General features: G+C 40.9%; 1 non-coding gene across 1 annotated transcript; it reads right to left on the reverse strand.

The window, feature by feature from the left end:
- Positions 1–7,178: 7,178 nt before the first annotated feature.
- On the reverse strand, positions 7,179–7,285 carry LOC141615576 (small nucleolar RNA R71). The gene has a single exon (XR_012529991.1). It is a non-coding gene; the product is annotated as a small nucleolar RNA R71 (small nucleolar RNA).
- Between the last annotated feature and the right edge of the window lie 679 nt (positions 7,286–7,964).

Raw genomic sequence — 7,964 nt, forward strand, 5'->3', positions numbered from 1 at the left:
TTAAATAAGAAAACAAAAGTCTATCCCGAAATTAATTCCAACACGAGTTAATTAATCCTGCGTAACATCAAAACCACTCGATCGAGTAACTTTAAATCACTCGATCGAGTAAAATTAAGCTTAAACTACTCGATCGAGTAGAAAATCTACTCGATCGAGTAAACCTTAAATTGAATCTACTCGATCGAGTAAAAAAAGGACTCGATCGAACATAAATCTACTGATCGAGTACTTTCCAACACACAATTCCTACTTCGCGCACTGAACTTCAAACGGCTGCCTTTTTTTGGTTACTTGGGCAAACAAGGCGATTCCGGTGGCATTGGAAAGCTAAGAGGACAAGCTTTCATCGCCAATTGGAATCACCTCAATATCTATTGTAGAACTTGAGATATAGCTCTTCAAAGTAGGCACTAGTAATTTGATGTTCTTCTTTTGTTTGCCTAGCTTCTTTTCTTCTATGCGCACCTCAAACTGGTAGTTTCCAAGCTCCCACTCAACTCCTCGTTCTCCGTAAATGCATGCAAATGGGACAAATTAAGGCTCGATTTAGCTCCTCTTTGGTTTATTCCTGCAATTTACATAAAATGAACCAAAGTAGAATATTCGGGGGTATTTGTAGCCAGATGCTACATAAATAATACAGAAATGCGTGTAAAAATGAGGTAAAAACCTTATATAAAATACACGCATCAGGTAACACTCGACCGAGTAGGGTTTACTCGGCTGAGTATGGCTATAATCGACTGAGTATCACGGCTATTAACGCGTTATTATAAAACGCAAGATCGTAAACCTTATTTCATTTTTGACGGTTCCTTTGTCTTTCTATCCCTAATCTCTCTCTCTCTCTCTCTCTCTCTCTCTCTCTCTCTCTCTCTCTCTCTCTCTCTCTCTCTCTCTCTCTTTCTCCTACCTATCACCCACCTTTTTACTCCTTCACATAGCCTAGACACAAACCCAAGAAGGGGGAATGGTTCATGCTTGGAGTCATCGAGTCGGGATGTCATCGTTTTCGACTTTGGTTTGCGTCTCAATGTAAGTCTTTGTTTCGTCGTCACCTTTCAGTAGGTTTTTGGGGTAGTCTAGTAATAGGGTATGGTTACTACTTATAGGGTTCACCTTGGACTCTTGCCTGGCTTATTGTTGGATGCACTTTTATGCAATATGTACTTTTGAAGTTTAACTTTGTTCCGTAATTAACTTGGTGGTTGTATATAGTAACAATATGGTGATTCTGTGGTTGATAAAACTATGTCGGAAGATGTTGATAACCTAGTGTCATATGCGCATTCAACTTATTGGGCGTTCGTCGTTGTAAAGCGATAAGTGTTTCCTTAGGTGCCTTGTCGATCGTGTTGGGGAGGTGTGGGATGAACTTCGGGCACGAAGTTCCTTTTAAGAGGGGAAGACAGTAATACCCGCCCTGTTTAAGGACTTGTTGACTGACCATTTGACTAAGGAAGACCCATAGCAAGGGATATGGGAAAGGATAAGATCCCTAGTTGGTGTTTACTCGACCTGGTAGGGGTTACTCGGCCGAGTAGTGGTAACACTCGACCGAGTAGGCCTTACTCTGCCGAGTATGACTATACTCGACTGAGTATCACGGCTGTTAACGAGTTATTATAAAACACAAGATCGTAAACCTTATTTCATTTTTGCCGGTTCCTTTGTCTTTCTATCCCTAATCTCTCACTCTCTCTCGCTCTCTCTCTCTCTCTCTCTCTCTCTCTCTCTCTCGCTCTCTCTCTCTTTCTCTCCTACCTATCACCCACCTTTCTACTCCTTCACTTAGCCTAGACAGTAACCTAAGAAAGGGGAATGGTTCATGCTTGGAGTCATCGACTCAGGATGTCATCGTTGCCGACTTCGGTCCGCGTCTCAAGGTAAGTCTTTGTTTCGTCGTTACCTTTCAGTAGGTTTTTGGGGTAGTCTAGTAATAGGGTATGTTTACTACTTGTAGGGTTCACCTTGGACTCTAGCCTGGCTAATTGTTGGATGCACTTTTATGCAATATGTACTTTTGAAGTTCAACTTTGTTCCGTAATTAACTTAGTGGTTGTATACAGTAACATGATGGTGATTATGTGGTTGTTAAAACTATGTCGAAAGATGTTGATAACCTAGTGTCATATACGCATTCAACTTATTGGGTGTTCGTCGCTGTGAAGCGATCGGTATTTCCTTAGGTGCCTTGTCGGTCGTGTTGGGGAGGTGTGGGACGAACTTTGGGGACGAAGTTCCTTTTAAGGGGGGAAGACTGTAGTACCCCGCCCTGTTTAAGGACTTGTTGACTGACCGTTTGACCAAGGAAGACCCGTAACAAGGGATATGGGAAAGGATAAGAGACCTACATTGGTGTTTACTCGACCTAGTAGGAGTTACTCGGCCGAGTAGTGGTAACATTCGACCGAGTAGGGCTTACTCAGCCGAGTATGACTATACTCGATCGAGTATCACAGCTATTAATGCGTTATTATAAAACGTAAGATCGTAAACCGTATTTCATTTTTGACGGTTGCTTTCTCTCTCTCTCTCTCTCTCACTCTCTCTCTCTCTCTCTCTCTCTCTCTCTCTCTCTCTCTCTCTCTCTCTCTCTCTCTCTCTCTCTCTCCCCCTACCTATCACCCACCTTACTACTCCTTCACTTAGCCTAGAAACTAACCCAAGAAGGGGGAATGGTTCATGCTTGGAGTCATCGAGTCGGGATGTCATCGTCGCCAACATCGGTCCGCGTCTCAAGGTAAGTGTTTGTTTCGTCGTTATCTTTCAGTAGGTTTTTGGAGTAGCTTAGTAATAGTGTGACACCCCCATACTCAAAGTGCCTTACCAGGACCACTCAGGTATAGAAATGTCACCAACTCGTTTTCCCGAGGCAATGATAATCAAATGAAAATAACGAAACATAATTTAAATAGCAATCAAGTTTAAGTGATTACAATTCCAAAACCAAACTGACCAAAAGTACAAAACATGTTCTTAAAACCAAATGTCTCAAACTACTAAAGTACGATAGCAAAAGACTCTAATCAGCTCGTGGTGACACATCCCAGCCAGCCCAGTACCTCTACTCAAACCTGCTCATTAACTGCTCACCATCCCCGAATGGATCACCACAGTTTTTAAAACAATAAACGGGGTCAGTACTAATTACACAACATAAATCACAACAGACAAAAGACAAAAGTCACACAGCTCAGTCATCACATCAAACCCCAAACTCCATAGTCAATCTCCTCGTAACTGACAACACACTAAAGTGTGTAACCCCGCCAGATTACCCATCGCAACAGGTACTCTACACCGCCAGTGGGGAACCGCAGTCGTTCCAACCTAAGCCCCGCTAATCTCCATCGAGCGATAAACCCATGTCCATTAATATGCACATCCCTTCTGTGGCGGGTTCCACAGAAGGCGAATGATGGGCGTGAAGCCACTCCCGCAAGTGACTTCACTCAGCCATGGACGCACCCCGAAGAACACAGACAGTTAAACAGTAACCACAACACAATATCAACAACCGTCTAAAACAATCAACAATATGAAATCATAACCGTTTGAATCAATCAACAATCACTAACTACAACACAATCACCACACATATCATGTAACTAATACTGAGTAGGGAAAACCTTACCTGGAATACAACACAAACAACAGACGATCTAGCAGCTGTCTCAAAATCGTTCTTCTACAAATCCTCCTCCTATTCACATAATCATACAATCACTACTAACACAACAAATCATAAAAACCCTCAATTCCCAAAATTAGGGTTAAAAAAAGTCAACCAAATGCTATAAAAATGGTACGTGGATCTTACCCTTGACGCAAGGATTACTATGATGCAAAGAACAACGAAATCCGACCTCTCTAGCTCTGGGATTTGCCAATAATGCGAATGTAGAGAACAACGTAGTTTGCAATATCTTTTTGTGTGTATTAGGTTTATAAATGTGTTTAGGAAAGATAATGAAGTATTATATATACTAATTCGCATTATTAACAAAACCCGTCAAAATATTACCCGATAACCAGCTTACTCGATCGAGTAAGTAACATACTCGATCGAGTGCCACTTACTCGATCGAGTGCCAAGGCTACTTGATCGAGTACCCTACAGACAGAACACTATTTCGTTAATCAAAACACCCTTACTCGACAGAGTAAGGCCCACTCGATAGAGTACCCAGAGACTCATAAAACCGTAGTATTACAGTCTTCCCTCCTTAAAAAGAACTTCGTCCCCAAAGTTAAAACCACAACAAAAATAAAAACATACTAACACACTCCCGACACAACAACCAAAACAAAACTCAACATAAAAACTCCAGCACATATGTACCAACCAAACTCAACCTGACTCAAACAGCTACTAACTATAACAAAATCAACACAAAAGATGTAAAAACTCTTCGCGACCACCTCCTACCCCCCTAAAAGAAATAAGGTTATGTCCCCGTAACCATACATACCTGATAAAAAAGAAACGGATAGCACTCTCTCATGGCCTCCTCCGCCTCCCATGTAGCTTCCTCAACCTCATGATTAGACCAAAGGATCTTAAGCAAGACTGTCTCACTGTGTCTAGTCTTCCTAACCTTCCGGTCAAGGATCTGTTTAGGCACCTCAAGGTAAGACAAGGACTCATCTAGCTCTATGTTCTCCACCTTTAACACATGTGACGGATCACTCACATACTTCCTGATGCGACCATAATTGGCGCATATTTAGCCCCCGAATTACCATTGTTTCTATGCTTTTTAGTGCCTATTTGGGTCATTTCTTATCTTTAGATCTTTGTTTTGCATATTCTTTGAGATTTTGATCCCTTGGTAGGAAAGGAGTAAGAATCTTGCATTTTCATGGCAAAACGAGGCTAAATGGATCGTATTCAATGACCAAGCATCAAGGAGAGACAAGACTAGAAGGCCTTTGTGCATAGCTAAGTAGAAGATCAATGTTGAGAAAGGATCCTTGAGTCCCCAAGGAAATCCCCAAGGATTCTATGAAGAAAAGGGAAGAAAAGAAGAAGGAATGACGCTGTAGAAGAATCCGAACGGATCCTCCATGATCCGTCCGTCCGCCCAGCTCAATCCGAGCGTCCTTACCCAGGATCCGCTCGGATCCCCCAGGCCCAATCCGAGCGTCTTCTGCCTCGATCCGCTCGGATCGTCCATGCCCCATCCGTCCGTCTCGACCTCCATCCGCTCGGATCACGGTGACAAAGATGGTTTCGTCCTTCAAGTTACAAAATGGAGACGCCCTTCTCTCATTGAATACCGGAGTCTCCTTGCTCAACTTAAAAAGTGTAATTACTAGTTTAACCCTTAGTTAACCCTAATGCATCCTCCCTAATTTTCACTATAAATACCCCATTAGTCTAATTAGAGGAGCATGTTCTTCTTATCAATAATTAGTGTAGTTAATATCAATCAAATCTCTCTTCAATATTGTAATCAAATATTAATCAAGTTTTAATCCAAGTTTTAGTTCCTTAATCTCTCTCTTGTTCTTACTTTATTTTGGGTAATTGAAGATTATTTGGGTTATTATTGGGAGATTGACAACCTCTCAATCTAGGATTCAAGTACTTCTATTATTCTTGCTTTATTATTGGAATCATTAGTAGGTATAATCTCTTAATCCCTTTTTAATTATTGCTAATTACTTTCATTTATTCATCATGTTTCATTATGTTAGTATGATTGACAACCTTTCTAGCATGATCAATATGATAATGAGTGAGTAGTCTCTTAGCTAGGGTTTAATGGGTGATTAGGGGAAACCAACATGGGGATGATTCATGCTTAAATCAATATGCTTTCATATCTTATTTGCTTGCTTGTTTTGATCTTAATACATGCACATGTTATGTTTGATGAAATGCTAAGCCTATGAATCCTTGCATTTATTATCATCTACTATTTCTTCAACTTGACTTGTAAGACATAACCCAACTCGAGTCTTGTTAGACCATGCATGTGTTAAGTAGGAAAGATTAAGTCGACTTGTAGGTGTTGTACAATCTATGTGATTCGGCTCCGGGACCCAAACTTTCCTAGGATCGTAAGATATAACCCAACTCGATCCATCACAACAATAATTGCTTGCTTATAATTTGAGAACATGTTTGTATGATCATATCCCATGAATCCCCTATGAACCCATGACACCCTAGTGCTTTTAATCAATTGTTTACACCCTTATTTCATTTACCTTGTTAGCTTATTTTCATTGCTTTTTTTAGTTTAGTAACCTTCTACATCAACCCAACTTGTGACACCCCTAGACACCCCTAGTAGCAATAGAAATCTTCGTTTTCAATACCCGTCCCTTGGGATCCGACCTTTACTTACCCCTTTACTAATTGTAGAGTTGTTTGTGAAGTATAAATTGTGTTTTGTATCGACCATTGACCAACGACCACATATGCTTAATTGTGAACACCAAATGGCATCGATCAAAAATGGCGCCGTTGCCGGGGACGGTGTTTAATTGATTTTAGATTTCTTTTGTTATTTTTAGTTGTGTCTTTTTCACCTTGGGGAAGTAAAACTCCTCAAGGAATGTTCTAATTGTTTTCTAGTTGTTTGATATTTTGCATGTCTAGAAGGTTACAAAGAAATTTGTTACCTTTTGACCGTGAAATCGAAAGAACCTTGACGAATAATAGGAGACTTGTTAGGAGGAATTTGGGAGGTGTTGGTGAAGTTGTTCAACCCACTAGTGAGTTTGTCAATCCTTTCGCAATAGAAGGAGAAGAGAACCCATTAAACAATACCACACAAAATCCACCTACAATGCCTAAATTCTCGTCACACTCTATACCCACCGAGGAGGATCTACCAAATGGTACTCCTACCCCACAACATCTTACCGGAAATTTTATTGCCAAGTCCGCCTTCATCCAACTAGTTGAGAGGAGCCAATTCTGGGGAATGCCTAGTGAGGACCCTCATTCTCATATGGAAACATTTTGTGATTATTGTGAAGCTATCTCTCAAACGGGCGTGACTCAAGACCAAATAAGATGGGTCTTATTTCCTTTTTCGTTAATCGGCACCGCAAAGCAATGGTTGAAGGGCCTTGATAAGGCCACCCTTGGAATAGATTCTTGGAAGAAGTTAGCTCTCGCTTTCTACAAAAAATTCTACCCACCGGAGAAGACCAATATGCTAAGAGCTCAAATCACGAGTTTTAAGCAAAGGGATGAAGAGTCTTTGTATGAAGCTTGGGAGCGGTTCAAAGGTGTTTGTCGCTCATGTCCTCACCACGGACTTAGCGAATGGTTTTTAGTGCAACAATTTTGGAATGGTTTATATGAAGATTCAAGGAACATCCTCAATATGGGATCTAATGGAATGTTCACCGAAGTTGATGACAATCAAACATGGAACAAGATTGAGGAAATGGCGGTCCATAATTCGCAATATAGTAGGCCTCGCAAGGCTACTAGAGGAGGAAAGTATGAAGTGGACACCGTTACTCAATTGGGTGCTCAACTTAGTGCTCACATTGACACAATCAACTTGAAATTTGAACAAGCTATGGCTAGGCTTGAGGAAAACTCAAAATCATCAAAGCATCATGTCAATGCCATGACGGCATCCTCATCAATCCCAAGCGGGATATGTGAGAATTGTGGAACCTTGGGCCATGACTCAAGTGAATGTAGGGGAACAACCGAACAAGTCAATGCTTTCCAAGCTTACAAAAGTGGCACCCCTTATTCAAATTTTTACAATGAAAACACCAAGTTCCACCCAAATCTCTCATACAAGAGCCAAAATGTTCAAAACCCTCAAACTACATACACTCCACCACCCATGAGAAATCAAAATCAAAGACCCTTTTTCAATCAAAACCAAGGCTACCAAAATCAAAATCCATACAATCACCACAATGACCAAAGTTTTGATGTCCAAAAAGCGGTCCTTCAAATGCAAAAAAATCAACAA

Source organism: Silene latifolia, chromosome 11 (assembly GCF_048544455.1).
Source record: "Silene latifolia isolate original U9 population chromosome 11, ASM4854445v1, whole genome shotgun sequence".
Taxonomy (NCBI): Eukaryota; Viridiplantae; Streptophyta; class Magnoliopsida; order Caryophyllales; family Caryophyllaceae; genus Silene; species Silene latifolia.